A 16,271-nucleotide genomic window follows, 5' to 3' on the forward strand; every position below is an offset into this window, starting at 1 on the left:
TGTAACGAGCAGAGTCTATTCTTTGTATTGAAAAGATAAATTTCAATATGGAAAGTTCAACGTGGTCTTATTATATGTTACAAACTATAAAAGAAATACCATCACCTCTAATATGGACAATAGTTTGAGGGGTTTTTTTTAAACAAATGGTTTGTTTTCTAATTATCACGTACTGGTTTCATTAAAGATATTTAATAAATCGTGATACACTCTTTGATTTGCTGTCATGTTTTATAGATGTGGTATTTTTTTTGATAGTTCCAAATACTCATGTCTGAAATAAGTTTAAATTAAACCACAACTTATCAGATGATGGAATGCCCCTTAAGTGGGCTTCACAGAATGCTAATGTTATCTATTTGTCATTTGTGTTATATTTGAAATTATTTTTTTTTCCATTTTAATTGTATTACTGCCAGTGGTTTTTTTTTCCTTAAAAACCTTCAGCCTCAGCACACTCTGTACCAACAGAACGTATTCAGTATTCAAATAAAACACATTCTGTTTTAAAAAATTAAGTTAAATTAAAATCGAAATGTAGTATCTCCATGATGTAATACCACACCTAACAGAAGGAATCAGATGAAAAAAGACAGATAATATGAAGTGTTGGCAAGGATAAGAAACATGAACTCTCACACAACGCTGGTGGGAGTGTAAATTTGTGCAACCACTACTGTTGAGAAATGTCTACTAAGGCTGACTTATTCAAATCCTCTGACTCAGCAATCCTCCTTCTAGGTATAAATCCAACAGAAATATGTCCCTGTGTCCACCAAAGACATGTATAAGAAAGTTCACAGCACCACTATTTGAACAGGGAAAAACTGGAAAACAGCCACAATGCCCATCGATAATCACACTGGATGACTAAATTTTGAAACAGTCACACGTGGGATACTATACAGCAATCAGAATGACCTACAACCACCCCCAGTAATCTGAATGGAGCTCACAAACTTAATACTGAGCAAAGGAAGACACAAAAGAGACATAGTGTATGATTCCATTTACAGAAAATTTGAAAAGAGAAAAACAAATATCGTATATTAACGCATGTATGTGGAACCTAGAAAAATGGTACAGATGAGCCGGTTTGCAGGGCAGAAGTTGAGACACAGATGTAGAGAACAGACATATGGACACCAAGGGGGGAAAACTGCGGTGGGGTGGGGATGGTGGTGTGCTGAATTGGGCGATTGGGATTGACATGTATACACTGATGTGTATAAAATTGATGACTAATAAGAACCTGCAGTATAAACAAACAAACAAACAAAACAACTAATACTAAACTTTCATTGGGTTATTTGTATGGAAATATGTTAATATAAATGTTTCAGACATTACACGAAATTTCTAAAAATCTTATATGTTCTGGTATAATGTTATAAGTCATAATCCTAGTTATTACTTTAAAATGTGTATCTCAGAAATAACTAATTTTCTTGTCAACTGCATTATTATGAATTTTCATCAAATCTTTAACCATGGTCATTTTTAAGTCTTTTGTCATTTACAGACAGTTCTGGGTATACTCTGATGCTTTTGCAAATATGTTCCTATAAAAGGGTTTCATCTTCAAGAAATTCATGGAAAAGACTCTGACAAGTACAGGTTTCTGGTAACTGACTGTACTGCTGAAATGAATGAATTAGCATTTTCAGAACTCTAATGAAAAACTGATGAACTCATAAAAGTGCTAACAAAAGATCAAGATGAAAAAAAATTAATTACATGGGACTGAGTGAACTGATGAGGATGAGTATAATTTTTGTGACCAGTTTCCTCATCTGCAAAAAAATGAGATAATATATAGTGTTGTTAAGAAGAACTAAATGAATTAATATTTATAGGGCCTGCCCTATTCTAAACTGTAATTGCTATAAAAGTCTGAAAGAAGGAAATTATTAACTTTGCAAATGATTTGAAATGGATAAATAAAACACTTTAAGAGTAAATTTTAAAAAAAAAAAGAAAATTTGAGAACAGGCAAAATGAATCAACGCTGTCAGAAATGACGATGGTGTTATCCTGGGGAATTGGGCAGCGGTGTCCAAAAGGGGCATGAGGTGGGCTTTTGGATGATGGTCATGTCCTGTTTCTTGGTGAGAGTGCTGGTTACATGGATGTTTTTAGGTTGTGAAAATTAATTGAGTTGCACACTTATGCATAGTTTTCCATGTGTATGTTATACTTCTATGAAAATTTTAATATTTGGTATTAAACATCAAGTCGAAGTAATATGATGTGATATGATGTGATAAAAATTTGGTTGTCTTACAAATAGCTGACACTGTGTAGTGTTGATAGTGTCGGCTATTTGTAAGACAACCAAATTTTGTTTTTGGCCAGGCCTCACGGCTTGCAGGGTGCAGGACTGAACCTGCACACTCGGCAGTGAAAGTGTGGAGTCCTAACCACTGGACCACCAGGGAATTCCGACAACCAAATTTTTATTTCAGCAAATAATGCTCTCTGAATTTTAGCTTTCTCATTTTAAAGATGGGGAAAATGATATATGTTCTATTCATATGGTTGATTTGAAAATCAAGTGAGTTAATGGGTATAAAAAAACCTTCATAAACTGTGAAAATGTATACACATGGAAGATATTCCTGTTGGAAAAAAGTAGAGGAGGTTTCGATTTTAATTTTTAAATGACTTTTCACTGTTAAGGAATAGCTCCCTTTGGCAAATGATAGTAATTGTAAGTGTTTTGGATCAAATTTTGAAAAGCAGGTTTGTCAGTTATATAATGGTCTTTAATGTACCCAGATTGTTGCTTTTGTTTCAGAAAACAGAAAATTACATGATAGCTTGTAAATGGCACATTCAATTTCACACACTGAGAATGCTTGAAAAGTAAAAGGTCCACATATAATGCAGGAACTCAAATTTAATGGCATCAAATGATACCTAATTTGATTCATTCAGCCACATTTCCAGAAATTAATCACTGAGTGTTAGTGTCTTTCTGTCCTTTGTGACTTGGTATGTCAAAAGAAAACTGCCCTTTTTGCCATATCACTACTAATCAGCATTAGATGGTTCTTTGGATTTAGCATTTCAATCCAGTGCTCAGCATCTGGAAACATTTTAAAAGGTCAGACTGCTACCCCCTTATTCAATTTACTAAAGTTTCACAAACATAATGAGCCTCCCAACATGCTTAGAAACACCTTTAGAAATCAATGGAAACTTTGTTAGAGCAAAAATTGGGAGAAAAGATTAGGAGAGGTAATTGGAATGAATGACCTGTAGCTTCTTCCTCTCCCACTGATGTTTTTTCTCTAGATCAGAGTGCCTGAACAGTACCACAACTGAACTTTTAGGATGGCTAATTCTTTGTGGGGTGGGAGCTGCTATCCTGTGAATTATAAGATGTTTAGCAGCAGCCCTGACCTCTAACCACCTGATGCCAATAGTCCCCTCCCCCCACATTGTGACAACCAAAAAGGTCTCCAGCCATTGCCAAATATCTCCAGGAAGGGAGAGGGGGTTAAAATTTCCTCCAGGTGAGAACAACTGCTCTGGATGGAAATCTGCTAATGCCTTTGTCTTCAGATCTTCTCCAAGACGTTGACACCTTTGTACAATTTTCCCAAACTTTCTGGAAACAGTCTGGATGTAAGGTGCCCTGCTAAGGTGTGCAAGTAACCGGGTGGTTTGGCAAACCCATGTTGTTCTCTGGCACAGTGGGTCACTGCCTGCTGTGAACATCTTTAGAGCATACCTCCATTGACAGCATCACATTTTGAGAAGATCAGAGAGGACTAGAAATCAGAGGACAAGAGGCAATCACTGAGGGGAATGAAGATAATATTCAGGTCTGCCTGGGAAGGGACTTGATGACGCCTCTCCGTGTCTGTGTTTACCTGGTGCATGTGGAGCTGCCCTGCTCACATCCCCTCACACTTACTGGTGCAAAACGCCTGGCTTCCAGATGCCAGCAACTGAGATTCTTTGCCTTTTTTCTGGCCACTGAACCACCTTCAGCTCACAAGCAAAGGTTGAATGGAAGTGAAGGGAAATCAGTTTCCCTGGGAGCAGAACCTCAGTCTTTGATGGACTGGATGAGAATTGATGGATAACGATCCCAGCTCCCTCCAGCCGCGACTGGGACATCCCTGGTGTGTGTTCCCCACTCGGTTCCCCCCAGTCCCCCACAGGACTGAGCTCCAGCTGGTAACCTGGCTGCGTCCCATTCATTGTTTCACTTCCCCGCTTCACCCTCAGTGTTTCCTTGGATCACCTCCAAACACACTACTTGCACTTAAATCCTGTTTGGAGGTTTGGTTCTGAGGAAAATCAAAGCTAAATGGTCTGGTGGGATATGACTTTTTGCTGTCACATTCTGGAATATTCCAAACCCACAAAGCTAACCTTGGGAGAATCAGACTCCACAGGGCTTCTCGGGGTCCAAGTTATTTGATCAGAAAGAATACCTTCTCCAGCTTTATGGGGAGTCAAACAGTAATAACCCTTTTTAGAAGGGCAAACAGCACAATACAAGTAGGTGGTGTTTTATTCGTCTGTTTTTTGTCATTTACTCATGTGGGCACAGAATCTTGCATGGTAATTCACAGCTCTATGAACTGTAATTTACTCTTATAAGGTTATAATCTAGTAACAAACAATTTGCAATGCCTGTTTAAAGGGAAAAAGAAAAAAGGTTTCTATAGGACTCTGAACCTCCAAAGATGCCAAGTAAGCAAACCCAGAGAAGGAAATGTACTTGCCTGTATTTCTTAAAAGCATAGCTCAGTCATATAACCAAGTGATAAAATACAATGCCTCTTACTTTAATGTCTGGGTTTAAGAAAATCTCTCTATATAACTCTTTAGTATGTTTTCCTCAAAATTCAACCGGGTTTAATGTCTGGGTTTAAGAAAATCTCTCCATATAACTCTTTAGTATGTTTTCCTCAAAATTCAACCGGGAATGGTTTTACATGATGAATTGAGCCATCAATTACGAGGAAATGCAGTGAAAAACACACGTGTGAACTACAAACGTTAAATGGATAACAGACAAGTAGGAAGTGTTTATCAACACTGTATGCATATGAGAACTTGTTACTCAATCTTTTTGAAATCAGGTTTAGAATTCTGATGAAATACATAGCATTTAAAACGTTTTAAGAACTCAAGACTGCATAGTGTTTTAAACATATCTGTTTACTGATTGTTGGGTTAATCAAAGATTGTATTCATTTTTGTTATTTACCCATATAATCAATTTAAAAAAGAGGTTTTAAAAGTGTAAAAATGACTAAACCTCAAAGAAAAGTTCTACAAGACAGAAGGATACTAATAAAACTTGAGAGAGATCCCATTTACAATAGGGAGAGATAGTCAACACTGCAATACCGAAGAGGTTAAAAAAAAACCTTGCAGAGTAAGAACAACTGGAAATGTATGGAATCAAATGTGATAGGACTAACCAAAGAAGACCTAGGCATGGCAGATTAAATTAATTAATGCCTGTATCCATTCTGGGCTTGCCAATGTGGCTTACTTTGGCTAATGAAACAGCGTCAACTTGATGTAATCAGAGGCTTTAAAATGTGCTTGGGTATTTTCACACAGTTTCTGGAGGGCCACCACTGCTCTGAGAACACACCTGGGCTAGCCTGCTGGAGACTAACAGACCACGAGGAGCAGTGCTGAGTTATTCCAGTTGACCATCCTAGACCAACTAGCTTCCAGGCAGCCCACCTGGCCCAGAAGCAGAACTGCACAGCAGACCCAGAGATTCGATGGAAGTAATAACGGTTGTTGTCTTAAAGCCACTAATTCCTAGCGTGGTTTATTACTGAGAGGTATTAGATATACCTGATATGTTAGGTACAGATAATCAACAATGACTGGAGTGGAAAACAAGGTGGGAAATTTTTGCCATGAATGTGAGTTAGCTCTTATACTGGCAGTAGGATGTTGGGTGCAAGAGTTAAACATATTAAATAAATGTAGGCATCATAGAAAAGTTTTGTGATCCCATTGTCAGAGGTGATTTCTCTATTAGGAGATTTTCTAAACAATCATAAAGTAAAAATTCCACAGAACAAATACAGAAGTGCCAATACTCAACAGTTCTCACCAAGCACTGAAGTTAAATCTTTACCTGGAATTGTCCGTGTTACATCAGAACTCATGGCCTGATTAATCAAAGCCTGGAATTTTATTAGCAATTGTTAATTTTATTAAGAAATACTAGTGATGCACATGTGCCACATATGCTATATATGCTACACCGCAGTATGTTTCAGCATGATTTTTAAATGCTATTGGTTTCAAGTAAAGAACAATTGACACTGGTTTCATAATATTTAAGTTTTGATAATGCCTTAAATAAAACTAGTGATTCTCAAACTTTGTTGCATATTAGAATCACCCGAATTTCTTTTTTAATCCCAATGCCCAGGTGACGCCCTAGAGCAAATACACTAGAATCATGGGACCATGACACAGGCATCAACATTTTTTCATCTTTTCTCGGGTGATTCCAATGTGCAGCCACTTTTGAGAACCAACAACCTAGTCCTAGATCTGTGCTGTCCAGCTCGATAGCAACTAGTCACATGTGGCTACTAATTATTTGAAATTGCAGTCTGAATTAGGATGAGCTGTAAGAGGAAAATACAAACCAGATTTTGAAGATGTAGTGTGAAAGCAAATGTAAAATATTTCATTAATATTTTTTTATATTTATTACATGATGAAATGATAATATTTTGAATATCTGGATTAATACATTATTGAAGTTAATTTCACCTGGTTTTACTTTTTAAAATGTTTCTAGAAAATTTTAAATTTCATATGTAGCTCAAATTTGTGGCTAACAGTTCTTTCTTAGACAGCACTGACCTAGACTGTCCCATTAAACTAGAATATAAGGTATATAAATAATTTTAATATTCATGTGACTTTACAGAACCTTGCTTAATGAAGTACGTGTTTACATTCTGGAAAACTGGATATAATTTTCTGTAGTGTAGGAGGTTCATTTTTAAAGAAACAACCCTCTATAACCCAGTACTGGGTTTGTCGCACTGTTTTTGTCGCACTGTTTTTGTCGTTGCTTATGCGAAATAATTTACATGCATTTAATTTTTATGATTATACTCAATTTAATATTTTAAATGTCATATTGATGGAAAGTTTACTTAGGATTTAAAACTACAGGTATAATTAAAATGTGCAAAAGTCATCTTATTGAAAAGTTGTGTGTCAATGACATATTGTCAGTGGGATAAAATATTAAAGGGAAGAGGGAGGTAGAACTGGAAAAAAAAACAGATATTGTGCCTGCTAGCCATTTTATATTATATTTTGATTTTTCATGATCAAATATTCTTATAGTAAGAAATACTTATATTGCCATTCTCTTTACTGAGTAGGCAACATTCTACTTGTGATACTCACCAGGTTGAATTCTTTTGAATAGTATTAATTTTAAAAAATCATGGAGAGAGGATGCTGTGTATGAATCTGTAGTGCAGAGATACGTTTTAGTTCTAATTTTAAACCATTTAATGTGAGCACATTGGTTAATTCTGCAAGGCACCATTCCAGAGTTGGTAATTTTTTTAAAAAATTTGGCCCAGGATGTATTTTAACTTATTTCACATCTCCTATTATCATCATTATTATTCATCAGATGATAATTAACATCCATGGCTGGAGGCCATTCCTTTCAATTTTATTAAAACTCTTCCTTTTCTAGTATAGAGTTTCCTTTAATCCCAGATTAATTTATTTCCCACTCACTGTGGCAAAGCTCCTGAAATGAATATATTCACAAATTCTTATAATAAAAGAACATCCTGATTATTTAAAAATTACTAAAATGCTGTGTATTTTCCCTAAATCACTTGCTTTTGTCAGTCCTGCAGTTGGCTTACTCTCATCCACAGTGGAATATTTCATTCTCAGCCAAAAGGAAAAAGGGGGTCACATCATGACAGCCCTGGCTACAGAACAAACATGATGGCCATCTCCGTCCACCTCGTTCATGGTTTCCAACTCAATTATTCCTTGTCCTTTTATGAACTCCAATCCCCACTGTTTGTTACTGTCATGTTAGATTTTTATGTATTTTCCTCATAAATCTTCATGAGGTCAGGGGAATTTACCTAAGTTATTTTTTTTTTAACTCTAAAGTTAAATTCTCCTTTAAACAAAACAACAGCCATGACGGAAAAAGAAAGAGGAAACGAGGAAAAGAGGAGCTTTTACCTCTGAATGGCTTGTAAATGCCCCTCCTGCCTCACCCTCTCTTATTGTACCCTGTAAACTCTGAACTGAAGTAAGTGAGTCAGGGGAATGGGAATGTTATTTTATTTAATATTTTCCAGCTTTGCTCAAACTTTTTTTAAAAGATGCTGCTCTACCCCATTGGCTTGTGCCAAACCAAACTGTGCAACCTGAGGGCCACAGTGGAGGCAGGATGAGGAGAGGGAGCCCCCAGAATCAACTTCCTGAACAAAGTACAACTGGCTCAATCATTTATGCCCCTCCTAAGGCGCTTGCCTCATTCTGCCTTACATTATAGCTATGAAATCATAGGCTATTTGATCAATTCCCCGAGGGCAGGGATGTTGCCTAGTACATAACAAATGGCAATATCTGTAGATTAAATGGAATATCTTATCCATTTTTGCATGCTCCCAATAGCTACAGGATTGCCCCAAAAGGGATTCAATAAACACACTGATTGAATGCTATATCATGCATCTACTCTGAGATTGAGAATATTTCCAGTGTAAACTCTCCTTAGGTTGCTCCCTCCTAGCAGCAAGTAGTTAATTGTACTGGCACTTAAATCGAAATAAAATGTTCAGACGTGAAATCATGTCACTGCTTTGCATGTCTGGTGTTTTAAGAGTACAGCTAGAGTCTATCTTTAGTTAATGGCTCATTAGGCATTTATTTGAAAATAATTAAAATATTCATATGTATCACCTTTTTGGTATACCATAGCTAGGGAGACCAAAATTTTGTTACCTCCTATATCAATTTTTTAAATTTAATAGTATTACCCAGTGAACTGAGAAAATCTCACCGTGCCAATATCCACACTCTCTCCTCTTTTGGTTTTTGCCTCTGGTATTCATTCACAAGTAATAGCAGTTGCCATTTATTCAGACCCTAGCATGTGCTGGGTGCTTTACCCATTTTTATTTAATTTGTCATAACCTTATAAGTTAAAGATTACAATCCCCATTTTTCAGATTCAGATGATAATTAACTCATGTAATCTTCATAACCTTGCAAGGTATATTAGTCAGGGTTCTTCAGAGAAACACACCAACTAGAGAGAGAGAAAGAGAGAGAGAGAGAGAGAGAGAGAGAGAGAGACTTAATTAAGGAATTGACTCACTTGACTGTGGAGGCTGGCAAGTCCATAATCTGCAGGGTGAGCCAGCAGGCTGGAGGCCCAGGGAAGAGTTGCAGTTCAAGTCCAGAGGCAGTATGTTGGCAGAATTCCTTTTTTTTTTTTCAGGGGAGGTCAGTCTTTTTCTATTTGGGCCTTCAACTGATTGGATAAGGCCCACCCACATTATGGAAGGCAATCTGCTTCACTCAAAGTCCACTGACTTAAATGTTAATCTCACCTGAAAAAAAAATACCTTCGCATAAACATCTAGACTATATTTGACCAAATATCTGAGTACTGTGGCCTGGCCAAACTGACACATAAAATTAACCATCATACAAGGTAAATATTATGATTCCATGCTACTGTAGGGGAACAAAACTTGCCACCCCAAAATGTCTCTTTGGTATGCAGATTTTTTTTCTGAACTGAAAACAATCAAGGCCCAAAAGACTCAGGAAGAAACTTTGACCTTCCCCCTAAGTGCCTAAAAATTTTAGATATAGGGTCTATTCCAGGAATAGAGCTATCACCAGAGATACCTGCAAAAAATATGGGCTAGGGATGGTAGGGGAATAGGGCCTAGAGATCAAAGTCCACTCTGTGTCCCATTGTCTCTGCCTGATCCAGCAAACAGTTATTTACCAAACATTTATATGAATTGCCTTCTTCCCCTTTCAAGTCCCAAACCACGACCCACAACATCTTCTTTTGCCTTTAAACTGAAGATGATATTTAAGGTAAGGGTGTCAGTCATTTTGGTGAGTTACTCAGTTTTCCTGGCTCTCTGCCATGTACATATGTTATTAAACTGTTGTTTGATTTTCTTCTGTTACTCTGTCTCAATTGAATTCTTACACCAGCCAGAAGAACCTACAGGGAAGAGGAAAATTTCTTCCTCCCTGACATTACAGATGAACACAGTAAGGCTCACAGATATTGAGTAACTTGCATGACATCAGACAGTTTGTTTCGGAGCATCTGGACTTTATAAAAGGGGTTTTTGTTTTCCAAAGTCCATATATTTTTCACTACATATACTGTCTCTCAAATTAATGTTTTTTTAATTAAGTAGAAATATATTCTCCCAGGACCAAACTCATGTTAAAAGAAGCATTTAGTGATTGTAGCTGTACATTTTAAAGGTCTAATTTATCCACTAATAAATATCTACCAAGGATGATGATCTAATCTAATGAAGTAGGTGTCTGTCATGAGAAACAACTCTTTACACCCCAACAGGCAGTGACAAAAACTAGGGAATCCTGTCCTTCACAATCTCACAATCTCTGAAAACGTTTCCATGTATTCTATTTCTGATGCCAACACTTGAATTCAGGACCCTTCTACTTCTACAGCATTTCACTGCTAGTCTTCACCTTATATTCCAAAATTCTGCATCTAATCAGACCGCCAGAAACACCAGACCCTTCTCCCTCACACCTTTAGTATTTATCAGTTATCCACTAAAAAAAGCTGAAAATTTGAAGTGATGCATCAAAAATCTTTTCCAGACGAGCTTCAAGTACCCTTCCAGCCACCGTTTTTGCCCTTCACTATGAAAAACACATTCAGATTAAACTTGTCCCCAAGAAGGTTCATGAGCTCATATATTATTTGATTTTTTTTTTTTTTTTCAGTTTCTGCCTTTGCATTGACCTTTCTCCCAGGTGAGCTTATCTTCTGACTCCATCTCTTACCCTTCCAGGCTTCTCAAAGTTTTTTCATCACCCCAGCCAGAGGCAACTCTCCTTCCCCAAATTGCTTAAGAGTGTAGTTAAGGTTTGCAGTTTCAGGTACTGGATGATCTCTATTCATGCACTTTTCTCATCTGTTCAAAGAGAGGGCTGGAATCAGTGCCCAAAAAGGAATCCCAAAACCAAATGCAATCGGTTCACCATTACCTGAGGATGCCCTGTGTTCTGCACAAAGGCTCTGCCAAAGTAGGTGCTCAATAAATATTTAACACCTTAATTGACGAATGATACAGAGAAGAAAACTGCAACTTGTGGGACAAGGGCGAACTTGCTTCTCAGCGAAGGGTGACTTTAGGCCCTCTTCCACTTCCCTACGTTTCACAGGTCCAGGGTCACAGCCCACTCCTCCACCGGACCCTAGGAATGGACAGGCACTACGCATGCCCGGTATCCAGGGGCGCCTCCGGGCGCGCAGCCCGTTCGGCCCCGCCCCTCCCGTCTCTCGGGTGCGCGCGTGCGCGGCCCCGCGGAGCGTGCCCTGCGTGCGGGTACCCGCTGAGCCCGCCGGGCGCTGGTTCCCCGAGTGCCCGGGCCGGGGCCTGAGGAGTGGGCACCGGGCCGGGGCAGCGAGCGGTAAGCAGAGCGGACGGCGGGCGCTGCCTGAGGCGACAAGGACAGCGAGCGGTGAGTGAGGGGGCCGCGAGGGAGCGGGCGGGCGCCTCCGCGCGTGCGCAGCGTCGGACCGCCGGTCCAGGGGCGCGCTCCCGGCAGCGGGCCGGAGGGGCAGAGCTTGGCTGGGCAGGGACGGGGCTGCCGGCCGGCGTCGGCACAGGGGCTGTGGGGGCGCCCGGATAGCCTGTCCCGGCTCGAGAGGCGCTGGCTGCGCGGGCGGGCTTCCGGAGGAGCTCCAGGCGGGACGGTACTGGCCCCGCGGGGAGGTCCTGGCGTCCGGGCCCGAGGGCAGGGCCAGCTGCAGCTGAGGACGCCGGGGAGGGGCGAGGCGAACCCCCCGGGGCTCCTGCCGGCAGTACGAGCGCTCGCTGAGTGCGCGACCCCCGAAGGTGGCCGAGGTCCAGGGAGGGGGCGCGGCCGAGCAGCCTCGGCGTCGAGCAGGTGGCGGGGCCGCGCCCCTCGCCCGGGGAGGCGCGGGACGGAAACGGGAGCAAAGTTCCCCGGAGCAACTTTACTGGGGCGCAGCCTGCGGGGTCCGGGGGCAGGGCCCGTGCTGGGGGCTCCGGGGACCGACACCCCGGCCTTCGTCCAGCCCTGGTGGTCGCAGGACGCACGCGAATGCTAGTGGGCTTCTGCGGGTTCAGTTTCCTTCTGGTCCTGGAGCTCGTCCTCCAAGTTCTGAGCTGTATTCACTGCCAATTCGCTCTTAAAATAGATGTGTAAGTTTGGTGTTTCGGTAAGAAGGATATTTGCTCTCTTGGGAAGAAAGGGCTTATATTGCCCGTTTTTTGTTTTTTTTTTTTATCTCAAAGAAGGTATTGTTAGGGCATACCGGGGACTCCTATTTATCAAGAAACCTATTGTCCTGTGTGTGCTTGGAGAAAGCCAGCTAATTTCTATTATTAGCCGTAAAAAGACAAAGGGAGATAACTGTGCTTTCTTTTTTCTTTTCTTTCTTTCTCTCTCTTTTTTTCTTACCCTTGGTTTAAATACTCTCCGCCACCTCGCCACATCTTGGAGTACTGTAGTTCCCAAAACTGGCTGCACAAAAGGATCACTGGAGAGTTTTAAAACTCTGCTCAAAATTGCACCCCAGACCAATTAAAACACGGTGTGTAGTTTATAAAGTTCCCTCGGTGATTCCAGTAGTGCAGCAGAGTTTGGGAAGCATAGGTTTAATTTAAGAAAGTCAAGATTTTAGTTTTGCGAAGTAGCATTCAGTTTGTAACTGATGAGACGAAACTCTGGCTTCGTTTTCCATAGACAGGAACTCACAAAGAGTGGTTTGTTCCCGCCGGGGAGGGAGGGAGGGAAGCGTCTCTAATGGTTCAAACTTTAGCTGAACTATATAATATTGTTCAGCGTCCAGACATTGTTCTAACTGGTGTTTTGAATTTCTTTTGGGCGTGTTGAATTTCCTAGTAGTAAGCCCACCTTCCTGACCCCTGCCGCATCCAAGGGGTTTCATCTTCTTTTAACCCTCTCTCAGCCTCCCTCCCCCGTTTCCCCTCTTAACCATCCCCCAGCCTCTGGGAGGATCCCCTCCCCCAGCATGTACCGACTCTAAGGGGTGACTGCAGGTTACCATAGCAACGGGTCTTCCAGGGGAAGTGGGCGGGTCTACCTTTGGTTTTCTGAATAGGATTCTTCCTTTTCTAAAGATTTTGCATGACCCTTTTCAGTTCTTGGCCTCAGCTCAGGTAAGGGTGAGTTCACGCAATTCCACTTTTTCTTTCTAAGTAATTTCAGAATTATTTATTAATGCTGTTGTATGGAGTGATAATGCTAGCAGCTGTGCTGTTCTACCTTTACCAGTCTTTGCACTAAGAACTTGTGTAACAAAGTTCCGAAAGAGGTGGAAGCAACTCTTTTTAAAAAATGGTTTTTCTTTGGGGCACGCAAATCTACGAAGTATATGCATCATTTTTCTAAACTCCGAAGACATATTTAAGAAATTTTAAAAGTGAAATATAATCCTATATCCATGCAAAAACCTTTGCTAATTTGTGGCCCAAAAATGTCATTGTTAGTTTGTAAATGGTTTCGTTCCTAGAAAGTGCTTTGCCATGATTCTTTGCAAAAAGTTAAACCACTTGTAACGTTATACTTTAAAATAACAAAGGAAAGGCACAGTTTGTCTACAGATTCACCCACTCCTTCCCTTCCCCAACACACACACATCCAAACAAAGTTAATTTTTTAAAATGTTCATTCTTTTATGTTCAAAACAGATATTCCACAGCCAACTAATTCCAGTTTACCTTGAAAGGAACTCTTAAAACTGTTCCACACAAAATAGTACAGACATATTTACGTGTCTTCAGGCTTTTTGTTTTTATGAAACCTTTCAAACTTTAGTGTGTAAATAATAATCAGAATTCGATCAGTCAATTCAAAATGCTTATGGTAGTATAGTGACTCCCAGCATCTATTGGGGATTGCAGAGGTTTTCTCTACTCTTGTGTTATGTGCTAGTTAACTTTCTGGTTATCAAGCAGATTCTGTAAGGCTAATTTTCGCCATGTCACTCTGAGAAGAGAATAATAGTGGAAAATCCTCTCGTTTGATGGACCTTGTAGTTCAACAGTAATGCTGTGCAGCTAAGGCAGTAACTGCTCACCTAATCTTTTCATTCCATGTTTAAAAATTGAGGCCTTCTAAGCATCTACAGTTGAGAATTTCTATTTCTATAGTTTTTAAACATTTTAAAATGAAAAGCCATTGTCCTTGTTGTAGACATTTTGGGAATTACCAAAAAAAGTTAAAAAAATAAAAATCGCAGGTACGTCCAGAAATAATCAACTGTTCATGGGATGATATGCTTCCATTTGTCCCATTTTATTTGTCTGCGTATGTATACTTTTAAGCAAAATTGGCACTTTAATTTCATTTGTAGTTTTAAATACTGCCCTTTCGCTTAATATATCACAGACATTTCCTATGCCCTTAAATCTTCTTTGAAAATAAGATTTTTAATGATGGGTATGCCAGAGTTTATTTAGCTAGTTTTCTCTTTTTTGACATATTTCCATTTTCAGTGTTTGGAAGTATCATATTAAATTCTGGTTGCAAATCCTAGCTTGGCCACTTCCGATCTAAGTGACCTTAATTACCTAATTATTTGATTGTGCTTCCTTTATCCATAGAATGGGGGTAATAATTGTGCCGGCGACATAGAGTTTTGGAGCGATGGAATGAACCAAATAGAGGAAGGTCTTCAACAGAGTCTGGCAAAGGATGTAGGCTCAGAAAGTAATAGCAGACACACAGGCAGAGCTGGGGTAAATGCCCTTGTCTGAAAGTCTCACTGTCTCTGACTTGCTCAGGCTAGATTTATAGCAGAATTCCTGGGGCAGAGGTGAACTCTTTTATGACTCTTGAGGCCTGTTGCCAAATTGCTTATGCCAGAACATGTCGATTCCCTTACACGCTGAACAGTCTTTCCATAGTGTCAGCACTCCAGTGTTTAATCTTTCCTAATCGTCTGTAAAAATGTGGTCTTATTTTAATTCATATTTTTTTGGTAACTAGTGAAATTAGTAATTTGCTTTTTATTTGTTCATTTTGCCTCTGAGAGTTGTCCAGGTACTTTGTCCATTTTATTGTTAAATGATGATTTAAAAAAATGATTTAAAATATCTTTTAATGTAAAGAGATAATATATGTATAATTAAGTATCCTATATATATTATATAACATATGCTCTTATTATAAAGAGCGTATAATATAAATATGCTCTTAATATAAAGAGCATTGTGCCTTTATCATATTTGTAATTTTTTTTTTTCCTCAGCTCATTATTTGTCTTTTAATTTACTTTATGGTGTTTTCCAAACAACAGGATATTTTTACTTTTATGTAGTCAGCTCTCTCCATCTTGTCCATTATGACTTTTCCTTGTAAATATTTACGTTTGAAAATATAAACAGAGTGAGGTAAATGAAACAAAAATTTTGGCAATATGTTAGATTTGTACACTTAGTTCTATATTAGCACATGGATGTGAATTGTTTTACAGCACCTCCTCGTCCTGAGCCAGCCCATCTAGTCTACCAGCACCGTCTGTTAAACAGTCCATCCTTTCCTTATTGGGTTGTGGTCTTCCCTTTATTATATTTTAAGATCTTGACTAGCTTTTGGGTCTGATTCTGTTTTAGGTCTTACTCATCTATCATTGATCTCTTATCTTAATCAGTGTTAAATCTTTTTAAATGTACATTTAGAATATATAGAAGTATCTGCTAGAGGAAGTCACAGTGTTCTTTTAGAAATCATAATTATAGTCATCTATCCTTTCAAATAAAAATTATATTACTATCTATATACTAATACATGCACATAATTTAAATCTAAGAATACTAAAATACTTACTGTAAAATAAGTGGTCCCCTATCTCTCACCGCCCTCCACCCATCCCCTTAGGCTCCTCAGTGGCAGTCTTTTGACTGTTACTGGTTTCTTTTGAGTTTTTCACTGGGACCACATATAAGGTCTTTTCCTGTTGGGCTGGTCAGAGGGTG

General features: G+C 39.3%; 1 protein-coding gene across 1 annotated transcript in view; it reads left to right on the forward strand.

Moving 5' to 3' along the window:
• Positions 1-11,589: 11,589 nt before the first annotated feature.
• BTBD3 (BTB domain containing 3) overlaps positions 11,590-16,271 on the forward strand; it is a 39,033-nt gene continuing 34,351 nt past the window's right edge. The window contains exon 1 of the mRNA XM_061209017.1: positions 11,590-11,763. The gene's annotated coding sequence lies outside the window, so the exon portion shown is untranslated. The remainder of the gene's footprint in view (positions 11,764-16,271) is intronic.

This window comes from Eubalaena glacialis, chromosome 13 (genome assembly GCF_028564815.1).
Source record: "Eubalaena glacialis isolate mEubGla1 chromosome 13, mEubGla1.1.hap2.+ XY, whole genome shotgun sequence".
NCBI lineage: Eukaryota > Metazoa > Chordata > Mammalia > Artiodactyla > Balaenidae > Eubalaena > Eubalaena glacialis.